Genomic DNA, 22,911 nt, shown 5'->3' on the forward strand with positions numbered 1-22,911 from the left:
TTGTACTTATCTATAAAATTGGAATAGTATCTCCCTTAATAGTTTGCCAGACAGATGAGATGGAATTTTACTTGTAAGATGATGGTGAACTGTGAAAGGGGTTTCAGGTGTTCTCTCATAAAAAGCAGGGGTGGAGTATCAATCTGGAGAAACCATGCAAGCACGGTTCTATCTCACTGAAAACTCCCAATAATCCTGTGGTCTGGGGTCCATTATTATCCCCAGTTTTCAGATGAGAAAACGTTCACAGAGAGCATCACTTTCCTAGTGTTGCTTTCACAGTTGGTAAGTTGCAGGGCCCGGATTTGAATTCAAAGAATCCAGAACCAGAGCTCAGGGGAGCAGCCGTGCCCCTCTCTCCTGCCTCTACCCAGGTGTGTGGGGCTGGACCCCGTTTTCCAGGGGACTGGGTGAGGCAGGAATGTCACCTTGGTGGGGTGAGAACAGTTGCAAAGGCAGCTCACAGAACAGAGGAGGGGAGGGCAGCCAGGGAGACGGAAAAAGCCACAGGGTGCTGTTTTTTTGCAGATTTTATTGAGATATATTCACATACGATATATTCCATCCAAACTCTTCAATCAGTGTCTCACAGTGTCATCACTTAGTTGTGCAATCATCACTACACTCAATTTTAAACCATTTTCATTGCTCCAAAGAGAAAAATATCAGATATACACACAAAAAGAAATCACAAAACACCCCATATCCCTTATCTCCCCCTATTATTGGCCCCTAACATTGGTGTGGTACCCCTGTTAATGTTGATGAAAGAATTAAGGCATTACTGTTAACTATAGTCCATAGCTTGCAATAGGTAATTTTCCCCCATATACCACTCTGTTACTAACTCTTTGAACACGTGTTGTACCTTTGTAGTAGTCCATGCAAGAACTTATTTATATTATTTGTAGTGTTAATCGGTGACATACATGACTTTAAACAACCCCTTTCAACCAAATTCACCTTCGATGCAGCACTATTACTTATAATCCCAATAACGAGGTACCATCACCTCTATCCATTCCCAAAGATTTAAGTTCAACCTCATCAAAAATTTTCCACCCCTTTTCTAGCTTCTGTCTATCTCCTGGTACCCTATATTCTGTTTTAAGACATAAAGAGAACTTTTAAAGGAGTAATAAATGGATAGTAATAAGTAATAGTGGTAAGTGATTTGTGTCAAGTCCCACCCTCACAACCAGAAAAAGTTGTTTTCTGTCTGGTCGAGTGTTCAGTCATTTGCACCAGTCTCCTCTTTGACTGGCCTCTGTGAACACACTTAACTCTTTAATATGCAGAAGGGAACTATTGGGGCTGTAGCCAGGACTGAGATCGCTGAAATCATCTCATCAGTCCTCCAACTTAGAATCAGACTAAATGGTAGTGTGTGAACTCAGAGTGGCCACTGGAAACAGAGAAAACAGTCATGGAGGATTAAACAAATGGGTGGAAAATTTCTCATGTAACAAGAAGTCTGGATGCAAGCAGCAAGTGACTCTGATGCCAGGGCTTTCTTTGTTGTGATTCTCTTGGCCTTTCCCTCATGGTTACAAGATTGTTGCCACAGTTCCAGATATCACATCTGTATTCAAAGCAGGAAAAAGGGAGGAAGCGTGGGGTCTGCCACATCTGTTTCTTTGAAGAAGATAGTAAGAGCTTTCATTGACTTATCCTTGATCTCATTGGCTGGAACTGGATCAAGTGGACTTCCATTGCTTCAAAGGAGGTTGAGAAGTAGGGAACGGGATTTTTTTAATTGTGAAATTTAACATATATACAAAACAGTCATAACTTTCAAAGTACAATTTAACAAGTAGTTAGAGAGCAGATTTCAAAGAATATTATGGGATAAAGTTCCACAATTTCAATTATTTCCTTATTGTAAAATATAATGTATATACAGAAGGGTGATAACTTTCAAAGCACAATTAAATGAGTAGCTGCAGAGCAAATTTCAAAGAATGTTATGGGTCACAGTTCCACCTTTTCAGTTATTTCCTTCTAGCTATTCTAATATCCTAGAATCTAAAAAAAATATTTATATAAAGATTCAGTATTTGTATTCCTTTGTTAAATCCTATCTTGTTTGTTGCTACCACTTCCTCTCATTTAACCATTTTCTCCATCTTTAGGGGTGTCTAGGCAGTGACCACCCTAACTTGTTCATATTGGAAGAGGGTGTTGACATTATGGGGAAGGGGGCGTTGACATTATGGGGAAGGGGCTGCATCTGACTGTTGTTCTTAACGAAGCTGTTGCCTCTGCTTTTAGGCCTTGTCTGGCATAGGAACACAGGTGGATTTAAATTTCTGAGAGATAAATTTAGCGAGTGAAGCTTTTATGGAACCTCAGATAGGGACCTAGGTATTTCAGGACTATTGTTGGTTAGGGCTTGGCAAACTGTGGCCATTTGGGATATCCAGCTGGAGCATGCAAAAGAGTAACCTCCAGGATAGCCTCTCGACTCTGAGATCTCTTAGCCACTGTAACCTTACTTTGTTACCTTTCTTTTCCCCTTTTTGGTCAAGAAGGTATTTTCAGTACAGGGTGCTTTTGAAGATCATTCCCAGTAATTCTCAAATCCTCAGGAAAGTTTTCAACAACAAACATCTTGAGTGAAATTAGATTTATTGAGAAAAAAAATAGTGAAAGGGATAGAGTCTATATCAACTTACACATAGTAACTGGGTTGACACAGACATTTGCAGATGTGGAGAGAGGAGACCACGAGAAAGTAAAGGGAAGACATACTGGATATGGGGAGTGGGAACCATACACACCTGGGTTCAGGCCGTCGGGGAGGCCCCAGGTTACATCTTGGCCCCATAATTGTGCTCTAAGAGAATCTGCAACAGCAAAAGAATTCCCCTGCTATCAGACAACCAGGTGACATAGAGACACTCACCTATCTCTCTGGCACACATTTTTCCCCTATAAGATAGGAATATTACCTTATATATCCATGTAAGGTCTTTATGTGAAGACAAAAGACCCAATCATAATAACTGTGTATGTATGTGTATTGAAAAATATTTCCAAATACGTTATCTCATGTGAACTTACACCAATCTGATATTACTAATAAAAGCTGTTTTTTATTGAAAATTCACGATGGACCAGGCACTATAGTGAGCATTGCCTGTATTTTCTAATTTAATCTTCAAAACAACGCCATTCTACAGATGAGGAAACTGAGGCCAGGAGAGATTAAGTAACTTGTTCCAGGCTTCCCATCCAGCAAGAGGTGGAAGACAGACCCCAACCCAGAATGACTGTGTGCAGAGGCCACGAGGAGTGGGCCAGGGAGATGTAGGACTCCAACTTGCAGATGAAAAAGCGGCCGTAATGACTGGATTGTTGATCAAGAAATGACTTTGAAAAGTACTGCTTGCTTGGCAAAGGGACCACTTCCATGCACGTGTAGACCCGTTGCCACTGGCAAACGTCAGAGTGGAGTGCCAACTTTCCCTCTGCACTGTCCCAGCCAGACTGCAGCCCTCGTCTGTGTGTCCAGGTTGGCTAATGTGCCCGACCAGTGCCTCCCTCACAGGAGCCAGGAAGTCGGCCTCAATGAGCAGGGAGCGTCCTCCCCAGTGCTGACCGCACTGACCACATGGCGGTCTTCCAGCATCTGCTTGTTCATTCAAATTCCAGGCATGGTCAGGCCTACTCCTTACTAAATATTTTATATCAGTCAGGGCAAGAAATAGGTCTGTTGTTTAATTTATACCTGTATTTTAGTCTTTAACCCCATCTCACCACCAGAAGATGGAGCCAGAATTGGGAAGAGACTAGGCCTGGATTTGGAAAGGAAGTGGAGTCAACAGTAATGAACTGATGGGATCACTATTGAGATTAAATACACTCTGTATTCAGGATGGTCCCCTGTAACGGCATAGGGTAGGAGCGAGGCCAAGCCTCTGGGAAGCCCACAGATTGGCTTTGTCAGTACACATAGTGTCTCCTTCTTGTCCAGAGGTCAACTTGATTGAACGGAGTCAGTCCTGCTTCTAAACACAAGGTAGAAAGAAAGTGGAGGGACTCTAAGCCCACTTTCTGGCTTGGTTGCTTTTGGCCCTGACATACCATGTTCAGAAGAGACCCCGCCATGCAAAGCTTTTTTCCTTATGCTTCACTGATGCTTTCTCTGTTCTGGTTCAGTGCAGGCCGTGGTGGCTCCTCTAGAGAGGAAAAACCCAATCCTTATGCCAAAGTCCTTCACCCTTGAGTCAGTTAGTTTATATTTACAAGCTCAGGCTATTTTCTTAGAGCAAACGTTTCGTGCCAGGGTGGCTGTGTTAGGGCCAGGCTCTCCAGCCATAGCCTTGAACTGTATCAGAACCCACTCTCCACAAAATAAGTCTGAGATAGTGGTTCTCAAACTGTGGAGTGCATAAAATGCAGATTTACTTCAGTAAAAATGCCACATTGAGACAACTGTTAAAATGAACAGGATGATGGGAAGAGCATGTAAAGGGTGCAGTAGCCTGACCTTGGCAACGGGTGTTCAGGGAAAGATGAGGCATTGGCTGAGGTGGAAGCAGACAGGTAATGAAAGGAGAAGGAGGGGGGTTGGAAAAGTAGGTTGCTGAGGCCTCCAGTGCACTCTAGGAAGTTTAGATTTGATTCCTGGTGGAATGCTGTTGCCAACAGGGGATTTCAGAGAAGCAGCCCAATCAGAACTGGATTCAAAGAAAATGTTTGCAGCCCTATATATATTTCATCAGGGGAAGAGTAACGGGAGGCAGGGAACAGTGAGGAGGCTGTCAAGATGGTCCAGCTTAGAAGAAGAGCCCAAACCAGGGAGGAGGGAAACGAGAGGAGAGGAGATGTGGGGAGAAACCAACAGAACTCAATGTTCACCAACTGGGTGAAATGAAGCCCTGTTCTCTGCCTCTTCAGAATCCAGAGAGGGACTAGAGCATGTCAATAACAGAAGAAGTGCTACGCTGATGACGATTAAAATGAACACTTTCACAAGGTGCTTAACTGAAAATCGCAGGACTACAGACCCAGTTAGGAGTGATTATTATCAGAGGCTCAGCCCAAGGGGCTCTAGCTTTGTCCTCAGATTGAATTTTAGGAACAGCATCAGAGTGGTGATGGGGAGAGACAAGGGATAATTAATGATGGATGCCACTGGCATGGCATGATTTTTGGATGGGTCCTGTTGGGCATTGATCTGGAGAAAGGCAGCTTCTGCCACAACAAAGCAGACCGGAGGGCATAACATGACATGGCACCCCTCTTGCACCTGTTTCTGGCAAAAATAATTGTAGTTAATGTTAAAGTCTTTTTTTCGGATTCCTTCAAAATAGAGATAAGGTATTTTCAGTATCATTCCCATTTCATAGAATCCAAAAGCATACTCAACTGGAAAGAGAAGACTTACATAATGAGCAAAGTCCCCAGTTGGGCTATGAAGCTTTACCTGCTCTAGTCTCATGACACTCAAAGAAAAACCATCAACGTCATGATGGTCATGGGCTGCTGACTCCTGAGTCCACCCGAGCACTTAGGCTTTGGAAATTTACGCCGTAAACTTGAAATCAAGCTAAGTGTTGGCCATGCTGTTTTCAATAGTGATGATGGTGGTTGCTCTTTATAGAGGACTCACTAGGGCCAGGCTCTGTGCTAAGTGACTTATACAGGTTACTTCATTAAATCCTCACAATGCCTCCTGGGGTAGAGTCTGTTATTCTCATTTTACATACAAAGAAACCATGGCAAAAAGTGGTTGAGCAACTTACCCCAAGCCTCCTAAATAAGGGAATCGACCTCGGTTTCCTCTGACCCCGAAGACTTAGCTCACAGGTGTGGTGTTTAATACCTAACAGAGAACTTTCACAAGCAGCTATTTGTTTCTTTGTTTTCAAGACAACATAATGGTGTTCCTATTAATAGTCTCTACTTGATGCCAAAGTGACCCGGGGGCAGGGAGATTAAAGTGACCCACTCAGAAGTCACACATCTTGAAAGTGGCTTCTCAGGGACCTGTGGCCAGATCCTCTGACCTGAGCGAGTGGGGTCCACAGCCCATCCTACTCTTGCCCAACACCTGTGCCTCCTCCTTTATATGTTCCCTGTTTTGGTCCAGGGCACTGCCAAGTTACCCCAGCTCAAAACCAGAATCATCCTCAATTCTCTCCCTCTTCCCCATCCACATCCACACAATCACTGGAGCCTGTCTTCTTTATTTCCTGAACATTTCTTATAATCTTCCTTCCCCTTTGGTATCATCTCCCCACTGGCTTCTCCCAGTACTCTCTTCATGCATGCCAGTGGTACTCAAACTTTAGTGTGCCTGAGAGGTACCTGGAGGGCTTCTTAAGATACAAATCTCTGGGCCCCATCCCCAGAGATTCTGATTCAGTTGGGATGGGGTGGGACCTACAAATCTGCATTTCCAACAAGTTCCCAGATGAAGCTGTTGCCAGTGGTCCAAGGACCTTAATTTGAGAATCAACCCTATACCTTGACCACAAAAACGATTTTGTTACTTCTGAGTAATATAAAATTTCCATGGTTTCTCAGGATCCAAGTAAGGCCTTTAGTCCAGGTTTTAAGCTGATTAGTCCATATAAGACCAGGTCAGGTAGTAGCAGATCCATATTGACCAGGAACAAAAGCTGAGGAAAGCCATTTATGCTGACGGGACGAGCGCACGTATAAGGATCCTCCTTGGCTCAAAGAAGGAAAGTAAATCCTGAGGCTAAGGGTGTCTGAGTGACCAGGTTAGGGAGAGCTGATCTCTGTTAAAGAATCTTTCCCACTTTCAAATTTTCATTTATTTGTTTGATCACTCATTCACTATTTCAGACAATTATAATACACCTTTCAGCAGATGGACAAAAGTCCTTGCCCTCTTTAATTAAGTATTTGAGGGGTGCACACTGTTCCTAGATATTGGAGACACAGAGAAGAAAAAATTGCTGCACATTTATTTCCCAAATCCCAGACGGAGGCAGAAAGTACAGTCACTGCTTTAACTAGTACTTGGATTGTGAGCCCCAGTCAATAAATGGAGGCTTAAAAACCCTGCTGATATAACTATTGCCTGGGCTACAACTTATCAATCAATGTAATTCACTGTATTAATAGAATAAAGAGGAAAAACTGCATGATCCATCTCAATCAATGTGGAAAAAACATTTGACAAAACCTGCGTTTTTTCCTGATAAAAACGCCAGCAAACTAGGAATTGAAGGTAACTGTCTTGACCTGATAAAAGACCATCTATGAAAAGCACACAGCTACCGTCATATTTAATGATGAAAGACCGAGTGCTTTCCCCCTTATATTAGGGACAGGACAAAGGTGTCCTCCCTTGCCACTTCTAATTGATATTGAACTGGAAGTTCTACCAGGACAGTTGGGCAAGAAAAAGAAATAAAAGTCATGGAAAGGAGAAAGTAAAACTCTCTCTATTTGTATATGACCTTTTATATAGAAAATCCTAAGGAATCCACTAAAAACATATTAGAGCTAATAAATGAGTTTAGCAATGTTGCAGTATACATGACCAATACACAAAAATCGATTGTATTTCCATACACTAGCAATGAATAATCTGTAAAGGAAATTAAGAAAACAATTCCATTTATTTTCAAGTGCATCAAAAAGAAGAAAATACTTCAGAACACATTTAATAATAAAAGTACAAGACTTGTATACCGAGAAGTACAAAATGTTGACAGAAATTAAATAAGATCTGAATAAATGTTAAGAAAGCCAATAATCATGGATTGGAAGACTTAATATTGTTAAGATGGCAATAATCCCCAACCTCATCTTCAAGATGATCCTAAAATTCATTTGGAAATGCAAGGGACCCACTATAGTCATTTCAACAATATTGGAAAAGGACTAAGTTGGAGAACTCATACTTACTGAATTTAAAATGTACTACAAAGGCACAGTAATCAAGACAGTGTGGTACTGGCATAAGGACAGACATGTAAATCAATGGAATATACTTTATAGTCCAGAAATCACTTATTGATTTTCAACAGGGGTGCCAGAACAATCCAATGGGAGAAAAATAGTTTCTTCAACAAATGGTACTGGAACAACTGGATATTCACACACAAAATAATGAAGTTGTACCACTAAACAAAACTAAAATAACAATGGATCATAGATCTAAATGTAGGGCTAAAACTACAAACCTCTTAGAAGAAAACATAGTAAATCTTCAAGTCTTGGGTTAAGCAATGTCTTTTTTTTTAGATAGGGAACTAAAAGAAAAGCAGTAAAAGAAAAAGTAGATAAATTGGCCTTCAAAAAACTAAAAACTTTTCTTCTTCAAATGATACCATGAAGAAAGTGAAAAGATCCCCAGTATGGAAGAAAATATTTACAAATCATATCTGATAAGGGATTTTTTCCAGAATATATAAAACATTTACAACTCAATAATAAAAAAGACAAATCACCCAGTTTAAAAATAGACAAAGGATCTGAGCTGACATTTCTCCAAAGAAGATATAGAAATGGCCAATAAGCATATGAAATGATGCACATCATCATTAGTCATTAGAGAAATGCAACCCTATGAGATACCACTTCACAACCACTAAGATCGTGTATTAGTTAGGGTTCTCTAGGGAAACAGAATCAACAAGAGATATCTAAATAAAAAATTTTATAAATGTGTCTCATGCAACTGTGGGGATGCACAAGTCCAAATTCTGTGGGGCAGACAGCAAACTGGCAACTCCAATGAAGGTGTTCGATGAACTCCTCAGGCAGCAAACTGGCAACTCTGATGAATTCATCAGGAAATGCTTAGCTGGCTAGCCAAAGAAGAAGTGAAGGTCCTTTATCTGTTTTGCTTAAAAGTCTTCAACTGATTGGATTAAATCCAGCTGATTGCATTCACTTATTGTGGAAGACACGCCCTTCATCGATGTAATCAGTCACAGCTGCAGCCAGTTGACTGATGATTTAATAAACCAGCCTTCCGGTTGATTAACCAGCCACAAATGTCCTTGGAGTAATGGTTAGGCCAATGCTTGCTTGACCAGACACATGGGTACCATCACCTGGCCAAGTTGACACATGAACCCAACCATCACAGATGGCTATAATCAAAAAGTCAGGCAATAACAAGTGTGGGTGATACTGTGGGTAAACTGGAATCCTCATACATTGCTAGTGGGGATTTAAAATAATGCAGCCATTTGGAAAATAGTTGGGAGGTTCTCAAAATGTTAAACATAGATTACCATATAACTCAGTAAATTTATGGTATGTGAATTATATCTTGTTGAAGTGATTTTAAAAAAAATCCCAATTGGATAAACTTTAAACTAGATCCAACAGAAGAAACGGTATATGGGAACACAGCACTGAAGAAATCACCCAGAATGCAGTGCAAAGAGATGTCAAAATGAAAACAGAAATTCAAAGACCTGGTATGAAGGACAAAGGATAGATTGGGAACCTGCTACATACAGAAGAGAATAGATGGTTGTTGATAAAGGAGATAATAACCAGAAATGTGCTGAAAATAAAGAATTTTTTTAAAAGGGCATAGATTCTCACATTAGAAGAGAATATGCTTAGTTCTAAGCAATAGGCATAAATGCCAAGAAACTTTAAAACATAAAGAAAAAATAAGAAAATTTTAGAAACCTTCTAGTAACAATAGATTACCTACAGTGAAATCTGTATAAGAGCAGATTTCTCATCAGCAAGAAAACAGATGCAGGTGGAAATGGAAAAATATCTTCAAATTGCCAAAGGAAAATAACTGTCAAACCATAATTCTATTCATAACTAAGGCATAATTTATATGCGATGGAAAGTGATAGTTAAACGTGTGGCTCTGGAGCCAGTACACATGGATATGTAACTCAGCTCTGATACTTCTTGTTTATGCGGCCTCGGACAGTGTTTGCCCTAGTTTTCTTACTTGTAACATAAAGACAACCACCTTATAGGGAGTAGTGCAAATCAAATGAATTTGTGTACATAGTGGTGCTCAGAGCAAAGCGTGACACATAGAAGCACTATTTAAGGGTTAAGTATTAACATAAGAAATATAATGAATATGAAAAACAACTTTTTAGTCATATAAATCCCCAAAAAGTTATTTTAGCAATATTTAGTATCAGATCCCCCTTCAAAAAAGAGAGCAAAACATTAAAAGAATAAAAGATCAACCCAACAAAAGAATAAAAGAAATTATCCACCAAAAATATCACACTCAAGACGTTGCTTATACCTTTGTGTGCAAAACATGACCTCAAGGTATATGCAACTAATAAAAATTACACGAAAAGAAGATAAATGCACAATCACAATGGGAGATTTTAACGTAAAAGATTGAAACAGAAACGAGACAACAAATTCTCACACACACATTCTCCCTTTCAAACCCCTCTCATACATTGTTTTAAAGTGCATATCAAATATTTACAAAAAGTGATCAGGTACTAAATCATAAAATGTCTCAACGAATTTCAGTGAATTGATAGCTCACAATTTCTTCCCATACAAGTAGTTAAATTAGAAACCAGCATTAAAAGAGTAAAAGCAAAAGAGAAGATAAAAAAACAAAAAACAAAAAACTTATGCATTTACAAAGAATAAAAATACCCAAGAAAATAAATACAAGTGAATCAAGTGTTCAGAAAGCTAGATAAAAATAAAGGAATGCAGGAAATAATAGAGAAGTCTTTTGAAAATTCAGAAATTGGGGCTCATCAATATTTGGTTCTAAGGTTCTCTTCCTAGGTTCTCTCATTGTAAAATATTGCAACTTCTATTTGCTATTCACACGTTAAAATTTTTACTAAATTCCATTAAAATTGTGAAAATAATACTTTAAATATCATGTCTGCACGTGTATGTTGGTAAGCTTAATAGAGACTATAAATTCCGGGAGAAGAATTATTATTTATTCACTGCCTTATCCCCATTCTGTCCCCTAGTGCCTTGCATCTAGGAGACTGATAGATATTTACTGACTGTTGTGGTTGGACATGAACTAAAATGAGTCAGAAGCTAACCCTGAGAGAATGTTTCAGAGTCATACAGGACTGGATTATCATCAGGGTTCTGGAACATTCTCCCTGAAATCTGGGAAGGTTTAATGCCTCTCAGTTACAATTTTCTAAGACATAAAGCGGAAATGACCACAGCTGCTTTGCAAGGATAGTGTGGGAATCACAAACGACGGCCACCTGCCGACGGTGAAATCACGTGTCCCAGCTCCTCTCCCGCCCTCTCTACTCGGTCCTCTGAGCCTGGCGCTGGGGCCACCAGCCACCCTTCCGCTTTGTTCTGTGCTGAATGCTGCCACGAGGGGGCGCTACGGGGAGGCAGAGAGGCTGGAGGAAGGAAGGACCGCCCCTTCCTGTTTGCTCCCCATGCATTTCCGGTTCCTGGAAGCGTCGCTCCGCGGCTGAATCCAATTTGTAGCTTTTCCAGCGTTCCCAGAAGCATCTTCCTCAGGCCAGCCTCAGCCGAGCGTCCACTGCTCAGCAGTGTAGATTTCAGCTCTACAGCCCCTCCTCTAAACTTGTAAGTTTTGATATATGTCATTCTTTCATCTTCCCCTTAATCTTTGAGCCCTGCAGTTGCTACCTCTGTGATACACCGAAGTTCCCTTTTTATTCTTTTGGTAACCTAGTTAACGACTTTATACTTAGTTAACATTTCTTTATATTGAATTCTTGGTCTTCAAATAACTTCCATGGTTTCTGTCTCCTGAAGGGCCTTACCAGGGTGTTACCACTGTCATTCGTGAAGCACTTTTGCATGGATTATCACATTTGATCCTCATTTCCAGCATTGCTGGTGAGAAATTTCTATAGGTAGTTCCCCACTTTACAGATAAGAAAACTAAGACAGAGCTTAAATTTCATAAGATGGCACTCTAGTTAGTGACTGAGCTAGAACTAATTAAAGCTACTTGCAGGATGCTGCACTGCTCCCATTAGATACGGTTTTTGAAAATTTATTGGCCAATGTTTTGTTTCAAGATAACAAACTGAGTTAGATGTTAAATTAGCTTTCATTTGTTTATTTTAGCAGAGTACTGCACCTGGTCAAAATCTTTTTCAGTTCTTTTGAAATGTTTTCCCTTAAAGTAAAACTCAAAAAGATATGAGTATTTGATAAATTGCAAATTTCTGATGTGAAATTGAGGAACACAGGCCTTATTTAGTTCAGTTAATTATCAGACAGGCTTTGGAATCTGAAAGAACTGTTGAAGCTGACCCCCACAAGTTGCTAACTGTGTGATCTTGTGCAAGATACTTAAGTTCTGAGCCTAAATCTTCCTGTATGTAAAATGTAAAGATTTAAGATTGCCATAAAAATCCTGGTACATAGTCTCAAATAATAATTGTATTTCACAGAATACAGAGATAGGAACTAACTTCAAAGTAAATCAAATCAAATCAAAACAAAATATGGTTGGATAATTTACACAGTTCTCTGGACCCAGGGTATAAGTTATTTCCATCTTGTTACATCTCTGAAAGAAGAGTTATACTCAATCCATATAGATTTCAAACTGTATCACTTGGAGCCTTAATGATCCTTGGAGGCACTTCAGGAAGTGACATGAAAGCCAGAAGCAGCAGAACAGGAGACAGACGACCAACAGGGAGCCCTCAACTAAGCATGAAGATTCTGGCTGCCAGTAAAGTAAAAACTAAGGAAATTTATCCACTCACATAATAAGTCCAGCGGGTATGTGTGTTTCAGAACCTTAAAGATATCAGCAAGGACCAAAAGTTTTTCTTTTTTTATCTTTCCAGGTTGATTTCATCATCAGGCTGGAAGGAAGATCACTGTAGTATCCCAAGTTTCAAACATGATCCACTGACATCTTGTGGAAAGAGATTGTCACCTTGTGGTTCTCTCTTAGGATAAAATCATATTTTCCCAGAAGGTTCTATCAGACTTTACCTAATAACTCATCAGCCAGGGTGAAGCCATATTTCATTCAAGAAAGATGAATGCACCTCCTGAAGCTGGAGTCGGATCAGCTTTCCAAGAGGCATGCCACTGCTTGGAAGAGGGATGGACACTCAGAAAAAAAGTCAGGTTTCCATTAGAAAGGAAGAAGAGGGATTTGTAAGAGAGGTCTCATTTCAAATGAGTATTAGGAAACCACTGGCCCCAGTGACATCAAAGGTTCTTGGTTGTCCCCCTCTTGAAGGTGCCTATGTGTATCAGTTTCCCAGGGCTACTGTAACAAATTACCGTAAACTAGATGACGCGAAACAGGAGAAATTTATTCTCTTGCAGTTCTGGTGGCCAGAAGTCTGAACTCCAGGTGTTGGCCAAGCTGCATTCCTTCTGGAGGCCCTAGGGGACCATCCATTCTTTTCCTCTTCCAGCTTCTGGCAGCTTCAGGTGCTCCTTGGTTTGCAGCTACATCATTCCAGTCTCTGCCACCAGGGTCACATTGCCTCAGCCTCTTTTCTGTGTGTTAAATCTCCCTTTGCCTCCTTCTTATGAGGACATTTGTCATTGGATTTAGGGCCCACCTAGATAATCCAGGAAGAGCTCATCTCAGGATCCTCAACTTAATTGCATCTGCAAAGACCCTTTTTCCAAAGAAGGTCATGTACATGGGTTCTGAAGATGAGGATGTGGACATAGCTTTTTGTGGGCCACCATGGAGCCCACTATACCACAGGGGTGTTGTGAGACAGTGTATTTAAAAGCTCCAGCAAGGGGCTGACACACAGTAGGCATATGAAAAATACTGGTTGAATCTAAATCCATTTATATGTCAGCTGGTATTTTACTCTCTATGCCATTACTTCTGGGTTTCCTGGTGAAAGACAGCATTCCTTTGGCCTGAATGAGAAGAATGTGAGCCAGCAGGACAAAGAGTATAATGGTGGGGATGGAGAGTCAGGGCAGGGGAGAGCAGCTTGACCCAGATGGCAAGGAGAAAGAACAGGATGGCCATCTCTGCAAGAGTTGAGGTGAGGGGTATTCGAATGTGCATGGTACATGCAGAATTACTGGCCACTCTGCCTCACTTTTGTTCTGAGTCCTGGCATAGGCTATAAATACCCTCCATGCCTCAAGCCAAGCAGCAACTCCAAGACTATATGACTTCTTCCTTTTGAAAAATTCACAATTTCATAAAGGGTGCACTTTACAGCTCACATCCAAGCTTGTTTTTCTCCTGGGCAGACACATCAATTTTTCCAGTTATTCATTTTTCAAATAATGAGCCAAGGCAGCTTTCTCATTACTCTGTTTTCTGTTTTTCAAAGATTGGCACTGCCGACCCTTGCTCGTGTATGATTATGAAATTTCATACTCATAGAATTTCCCAGCTGGAATCAAGGGGTCATGGAAATGATCTAGCCCAGCCCCACATGTTACAGATGAGGAATCTGAGGCTGAGAGACTATGTTACTTGCCCAAAATCACAGTCAGTGGATTGGAAGAAAAGGATATGCTGCCAGAGGGAACAACTTGAACCAAATTGCAGACAGGAAAAAGTTTCTGGAAATCCAGGTTATCAGGTAGGGCTGGAGTGTGGAATAGTTGAGAAAGGTGACAAGCTTGTCACCTTCTTGGGTCACCAACCCAAGTAAAAAATTTCTGTTTTGCCCTTTAAATCATCTCTAAGACTCCTTTTGCAGTCTCAGTTGCCAAGTAGAGTTAGACTCAAACTGTAAAAGGGCCATTATTCATGTTCTGAAGACTCTAAGCAAGTGAAGTGAATCAGCTCTGTCATCGATTTTATCAATTGCACCATTTATCACCATCCACTGACATGTGGTGACCACCCTCAAACTGGCCCCATTATAGTCACCTTTTTTAAGAATACACTTCTTGCCTGGGCAAAAAGCCAAAAGTCCAAAATGACAGAGGAATGGAAGAGGTCATTGAACAAAAGTGCAACCTTGAACTGAGCTAATGATATTGCAAAACGGCATCTCCTTTGCCACCACCATCTTCTCACAGTCTCAGACCTGAAGCGCGTGGGAAGGCTGGGGCTGGAGGGACCATCTTGAGAGCAGTTCAGCCGGCCTTTTCATGCTGTCCATGAGGAAAGAGAGCCAGAGAGTTTTAGCGACTTGCCTGTGATCCTTCATTTAATTGGTAAAATTGGTGGGCTGGAAACTTCTGTCTCCTGATTGCCAGTTTTTTCCACAACTCCACATTGTTAAACCAGCAACACAAGGTATAACGTTACCTAAAATACAAGTACCTGCCCAAAGGTTTTTGGAAAATTACAAGTAAAATAATTGCCTTGACAACAGAGTTATTGTACCAGTTAGTGTTCAATCAGAGAAGAAGAGTCAGTAGGATATACAAATATATATGTGCATGTGTGTGTGTGTGTGCACGTGCAGGGAGAGAGAAAGAGGCTAGAGAGAGAGAAAGACCGAGATGGATTTTTGACAAGAAATTGGCTTACATGATTGTGAGGGCTAGCTGAGCAAGTCTGAAGTCTCTAGGGTAGGCTGTCAGGAAGGGAAGATCATAGACAGGCTGGAACCCCACAGGCATGTTGTCTGCAGTTGGAGTCTCCTCTCCCCAGGGAAAGCCTGAGCCTTCTTTTAAGGCTTCCAGCTGATGAAGTCAGGCCCACTCAGGATAATCTCCCTAACCTAAAGTCAACTGCTTAGGAACTTTGACTACATCTGCAAAATCCTTTCATAACTGTATCACAATCAGAGTTTTATCAAATAACTGGTTTGTTTGTCCTAGCCAAATTGACATATCAAGGCACACCAATTGTGGTTACCTACTAACCTAAATTTCCAGATGAGTGGACTGTAAAATCAGGAGTGGAAAGAAAGAATCATTGGTGAGAAAGTGCCTGAAGTCCATGGTGGGTTATTCAAATTTTGCTTATAATGGAAGAACTGTTACAGGAGACACCAAGTCCCAGGTGCATTATTGGACGTAAGTGGATCTATTGGTGCATTCAGGTTGCTAATATTAAGACCCTGTGCACATCTTTTCATGAGAGACAGGAGCCTCTAATTTTCCTTTCTTGTGGTAGCTTTCTCAGGCTTTGGTATCACAGTTATGCTGTTGAATATCAGGATAGTGGTTACCCTTGGGTGGGAGTAGAAATGCAAGGGAATACAAGAGGACTTTTTGGCACCAGTAATATTTTTCTCTGATCTCTGTGTTGCTAACATGAGTGTATCCAAATTGTGCAAATTAATTGATCTGTACACCAGTGAAATGTGCACTTTTCTGTATCTGGCTGAGACTGCTTGGATCCTTCAGGAAGCAGCCTAAGACTGAATTAAAGATGGCAGCATAGAGAGGAATGGAATTTAGTTAGTCCCCTGGAGCAACTAATAAACAACCAGGAACAACTAGTAAATTATCTGGAACAACTGCTGTGGGACAACCGTGACTGTCTACACATCGTCCACCAACCTGGATTGGGTGGAATGGCTGAGATCGCAGCATAAAATCTGTAAGTAAAAACTGAAGAACTGTGCTGGGAGCTCCCTCCCCCCATGGCAGGCTGAGCTGCTAAACCTCACTGTAGTAGAAAGCAGCACTCTATGAGCAAACAAATATAGCTCAGCCCAGCTCCAACTGGGGTTTTAATCAAATGAATGTGGACTGCTGAATACAAGCTACAAATATAGACAGCCCCCTAACAAAGCAGACAGAGGCTTTTAGAGACGACTGACCTTAAAGAGCCAGAAAGACTAGCTGCCCTCTCTGACCGATGGGCGAAACTGGGGGCCCATGGACTGGCTCTGTAAGGGGACTTTCTTTCCCTTTTTCTCTCTCTCAGCCTGAGTTGCTCAGTGGAGAAAGCCTCAACCATTTTCATTCAATTCACAACGCTCTGACCCAGATAGGGTGGAGATAACAGAGTCGGAGAGACAAAGGAGCAATTTAAATGCAGAAGATAACTCCCTAGGGGGTGTATCTTCCCTAAGAGGAAGGAGGTGGTGCCCAGCTCTAGTGCTGGCCTCCCCTTCAGAACTCAGGCCCCAGAGCCTGAGGGAAAACAGCCAAAACAGAAATAACCTAAGCTGAGAATTAAAGGGGCCACAACTCCTTACACCAGTCAGGAGCCATAGGCTGACAGGCACCACCTGCTGGGCAGGTTAGGAAAAGCACAGTGGCTAGAGGCCTCACAGGAAAGTCTGTCAGTCTTCTAAGATACACCCTGAGGGAAACTCGAAACTGAGTATAACCCCATACTGAGACCTGAACCCATTCTGACCTAGGAAAATCTGATTGGGGTAACCAAGGAAACCAGATGCCTAGACAACAGAAAACTACAAATTACATGAGGAAAAACAAAGATATAGCCCAGTCAAAGGAACAAACTTGCCCCTCAGTTAAGATACAGTCGAGATATTGTTTCACTTTGATGAAACAATCAATTGAAGATTTTCAAAGAAATATGCTAAATCAATTTAAAAACCAAATCAATGAGTTCAGGGAAGATATGGCAAAAGAGATGAAGGATATAAAGAAAACACTGGGTAGAAATAGAAAGTTCAAAAAAACAACTGGCAGAATCTATGGAAAGGAAAGGCACAACACAAGAGATGAAAAACACAATAGAGACATACAACAGCGGATCTCAAGAGTCAGAAGAAAACACTCAGGAACTGGAGAACAAGACACCTGAAATACTACACACAAAAGAACAGATAGGGAAAAGAATGAAAAAATATGAGCAAGTCTCAGGGAAATGGATAACAACATGAAGACCATTAATGTATGTGTCATGGGTATCCCAGAAGGAGAAGAGAAGGGAAAAGGGACAGAAGCAATAATAGAGGAAATAAACAATGAAAATTTCCCATCTCTTATGAAAGACATAGAATTATGGATCCAAGAAGTGCAGCATACCCTAAACAGAATAGATCTGAATAGGCCTGTGCCAAAACACTTAATTATCAGATTATCAAATGTCAAAGACAAAGAGAGAATCCTGAAAGCAGCAAGAGAAAAGTGATCCATCACATACAAAGGAAGCTTGACTATGTGCAGATTTCTCATTAGAAACCATGGAGGCAAGTGTTTTGTTTGTTTGTTTTTTTATTGTGGTTTTGTTCACCCACCACACATTCTGTCCTACGTAAACAATCAGTGATTCCCTGTAAAATCACATATTTATGCATTCACCACCATCACCACTATCTATATAAGGACATCTCCATTTCCTCCACAAAGAAGGAGGAAGACTCGAAGGGAGAGAGACAAAAGAAAAAGAAAGGAAAAAAAAGACAGCTAGAAAGCAACAAAAGGAAAGATCTGTTCTGTTTAGGGTATGCTGTGCTTCTTGGATCCATAGTTTTATGTGTTTCATAAAAGATGGGAAATTTTCATTGATTATTTAAGATACCGAAAGCAAAAAACCACCAACAAAAAATCCTATATCCAGCAAAACTGCCCTTCAAATATGAGGGAGAGTTTAAAATATTCTCTAACAAACAGACAATGAGAGAGTTTGTGAACAAGATACCTGCTCTACAGGAAATACTAAAGGGAGCAATGCAGATAGATAGGAAAAGACAGGAGTGAGAGGTTTGGAACACAATTTTGGGTGATGGTGGCACAACAATATAAGTACACTGAACAAAGATGACTGAGTGTGGTTGAAAGAGGAAGGTTAGAAGCATGTGGGTCACCAGAAGGAAAGAGGAAAGATAAAGACTGGGACTGTATAACTCAGGGAAACCTAGAGTGCTCAACAATTGTGATAAAATGTACAAATATGTTTTTACATGAGGGAGACCAAATGAATGTCAACCTTGCAACATGTTAAAAATTGGGTATGATTGGGGGGAAAATACAGTCAATGCGAACAAGAGACTATAGTTAACAGAAACATTGTATTATGCTTCCTTTAATGTAGCAAAGGCAATATACCAAAGCTAAATACCTATAAGAGGGGGATATAAGGGAGGGTTATGGGATTCTTGGCATTAGTGATGTTGTCTGACTCTTATTGTAGTTTAGTTTAATTCTGTCTTTTCCTTTTGTTGATTTCTAGCTGTCTTTTTTTCTTTTTTTCTTTTTCTTTTGTCTCTCTCCCTTCTTTGAGTCTTCCTCCTTCTTTGTGGAGGAAATGGAGATGTCCTTATATAGATAGTGGTGATGGTGGTGAATGCATAAATATGTGATTTTACAGGGAATCACTGATTGTTTACGTAGGACAGAATGTATGGTGGGTGAACAAAACCATCTTAAAAAAAAAACAGGTTGATGAAGAAACTTTGAGGGCAGTACATTGAGTGAAATAAGTCAGACACATAAGGACAAATATTGCATGATCTCACTGATATGAACTCATAGACGTGAAATAAAGGTTACCAGGATATAGAACAAGGCTAAAGAATGGGGAGCGGTTGCTTATTAGGAGCGGAATGTTTAACTAGGTTGAACTTAAGTGTTTGCAAATGGACAGAGGTGATGGTAGCATGTTATTGTGAGAATAACTAACAGTGCTGAATGGTGTGTGAAGGTGGTGGAAAGGGGAAGCTTAGAGTCACGTATGTCACCAGAAGGAAAGTTGGAGGTTAAAATATGGGAATGTATAAAACATTGAATCTTGTGGTGAACAATGTCCATGATTAACTGTACAAATATTAGAAATCTCTTTCATGAACTAGAACAAATGTATGACACTGTAACTAGAAGTTAATAATAAGAGAGATATATGGAGAAAAATATACCTATCACAATCTATGTACTACAGTTAGTAGTATTTTAATATTCTTTCATCAACAGTAACAAATGTGCTATACCAATTCTATGAGTCAATGGAGGGGGGTGGTTAGGGGTATGGGAGGATTTGAGTTTTCTTTTTTATCTTTATTTCTTTTCTGGATTAATGAAAATGTTCTAAAAATTGAAAAAAAAATTACTTGTGATGGATGCACAGCTGTATGATGGTACTGTGGGCAATTGATTGGATGATTGTATGGTATGTGAACAATCTCAATAAAATTTAAAAAAAAAAGGAATGGATTAAGCATGCGAGAGATGCATTGGAGGAATGCCTGTGAACGGTAATGGGGAGAGGTGCCTGAGAGGTGTGGAGAGTTTCAGACTGCGGCGCAGGCCTGACTTCAGTGAATGGAGAGAGGGAAGGAAGGAGATACAGTAGAGAGAGAGACTGCAGTGCAGCTCTGGGAAAATCTCACCCAGGCCAACTGGTGCTCCAAAGCAGAGACTTCCCATTAAAGGAGTCATATAGTGGGCAAAAATATTCCATCTCTGCTACTCCCCCTGTACTCAGTCACTGGCTGGGAGTAGCCAGGGGGAGTGCAGCTTTGACGTAATAATCATGTAATAATTGTGTTGGATCCCAAAAGTGCAGAAACTGGAGACTGACAGTTGATACACCCCCTTGGTAGGTTCTCCCTTGAATGGAGAGCTAGCTGACATAGTGTGGGGGGGGGGGGGGTTGGGGTAGTGGGGTGGTGGGGCAGCACTTTGAGATTTTATAGTTCTAGTTTACAAATCAGAAAAACTGAGGCTTGGACAAGTGAAACACATGCAGGCTCCAAATCAGGAAGTGTTAAGGATGCAGAATTCTAGCCCATATCTTCTTGATCCCCAGTCTTATTTTCCTTCCCATTGTACCAGGCTGCTAAGACTTCAAGCCTCAGTGCCTTTATCACTATAGTCACATAATAGTGAGAAAGCAGGCTTGTCCTTTAAGACGTTCCTCTGTGTGTTGTGGTAATACAGGAAACTTGAGGAAATGTGTTAATTAAGCCAAAGTCCTCTCGGATTAATTTGCAGAAAACTCTTCTCAGAAATTGGTGATAATTAGGATTTTGGCCATTTTTCTAAGGATGAATTATTTCAAGGTGAAACGGTTCAACTTTGTAAAACCTGAAGCAAAAATAAATTGTTAGGAGCACAGGGAATAAACAGATAGCCACTGAAGGGTACACACTCAGAGACTTAACACCAACCCATTAAGACAACATAGCAGATCAACGATCACACTCCTTCCGGAAGGGTACCAAGCACCATAAAGCTGGGAAGTGCAGGCGAGCTTCTGGGCCTGGCTGGGGCTGCTGGTAACCATACACGTCCTGGAAGAACCAGCCTCCGTGGTTTAATGGGAGCACAGAGGCCCTTACTTTGAAGACATCTCCAGGGAGGAGGGCAAGATGCAGATCAAGGGCCCCAAATCTGTGCCCTTGAGTTTCGTTTTTCCCTCAATTGGTTGTACAGTCTAAGGGTTCCTGTTCCCAATTTCCAATTTCCCATTGCTGCTGTAACAATTGTCACCCGCTTGGTGGCTTAAAACAGTGCACATTTGTCCTACAGTTCTGAGGTCAGAAGTCCAGGTGGGTTCACTTTGACTGAAAGCAAGGTGTCCGCAGGGCTGCGTTCCTTCAGGAGGCTCTGGGGGGGTCAGTTTCCTTGCCTTCTCTGGCTTCTGGAGACTGCCTGCATCCCTTGACCTGTGGTCTCTCCCTCCGTCTTCAGAGTCAGCCGCATAGCATCTTCAGAACCCCCTCTCCCTCTCTGACCCGTTTCCCTCCTCACAACTCCTCCTCTGACTCTACCTCCCTCTTACGAGGATGCTTGGGTTGACATTGGGCCCTCCCAGATAATGTAGGAGGGTCCCCCCACCTTAGGGTCCTTAACTTCATCACATCTGCCCGGTCCCTGTCGCCATGTGACTAACATGTTCAGTCCTGGGGCCACGAGCCGGTGGAGGCAGGTGGCCACTGGAAGCTGGAAAAGGCAAAGAGACAGGTTAGGTCGTTGGCATTTCAGGGTGGGGAAGGGCGTTATTCTGTCACACCCCCTAAAAACTTTCGGGCCTGAGGTAAGAGAATATGTCTATTCCTTAATACACTTGAATATTTTAGACAACTTTACTAAAGGAGGAAAAGGTAGACATTGCAAGCAAAACTAGAGAGAAAAGAAGATCATTTTACGCAGCATAGGTTTCCTCTGTCACTTAAGCCTGAGGTTTTCAAGTCAAGCTTCATAACACATCTTTTACATTTAGATTTCCTCCTTTCTCCTTTCCTTTTGTCCTCCTTCCACCACCCCCCCAACACATCCTCTCATTCCTCCCCCTTTGCCACCTAAGGGAGTGTTGTTGGCTGTGGACGTGGTCCTCGGTGTGTTTGTGGGCGGGGAGGGGGGAGACCACGGGGGACATCTTGGCGTGTATCATGAAGTTTATAGATTTCAGCAAGCACCGTTTCCATACATAAAGAAACCATCTAACCAAAGATTTATTTCTTTCCATCAGAGCTTCTGCTTCCAGCACAGGGTCCTACTTTTTGGGTTTCCTCCCACCTCATTGTCAGCTCCTTCTCAGTTTCCTCTAATCTGTCCCTTTCTTCTGGGTTCTTAATGAGAGAGTGCCCAGGAAACAGTGTTTGCTCTTCTCTGTCCACCCTCCCTTCCTGACTCTCCCCATGGGTGCTCCCAACCCACAATGCGGCTTCAACTTCTACCTGCACACTGCAAGCGCTCAAACACCCTCCCCTGCAGACCTCTGCTCTGAGCCTCAGATCGGTGCCCACCGGCTCCCCCTGAGCCCTCAGCACACCTGCCTGGGTGGCTAAAAGGCATTTAAAATTCAACATATCAGAAGCCGTAGTCCTGATCTCTCCCCCAGGGACACAGCTCCTCTCCTGGTCTTACTCATCTTGGTAAATGACACAACCCCTGGAGTCATCCTGAACTCCCTTCTTCCACGTCTCATCCAAACTCACAGCAAATCCAGCTGGCTCCATCTTCAAACATCTAACAGCCAACACCTCCACTGCCACCACCCTGACCAAACCACTAGATTTTTGCAATAAAATGCTAATTTATCTCTCTGTTCCTCTACTGGCCTCAAGAGTCTATCCTCAAAACAGCAAAGAGACCCTTTGTCTTAGGTCAGGATCTCTAGAAGCAGAACCTAAGACAAGGGTTTTGAAACATGTCATTTAT

Source organism: Choloepus didactylus, chromosome 14 (genome assembly GCF_015220235.1).
Source record: "Choloepus didactylus isolate mChoDid1 chromosome 14, mChoDid1.pri, whole genome shotgun sequence".
NCBI classification, from domain to species: Eukaryota; Metazoa; Chordata; class Mammalia; order Pilosa; family Megalonychidae; genus Choloepus; species Choloepus didactylus.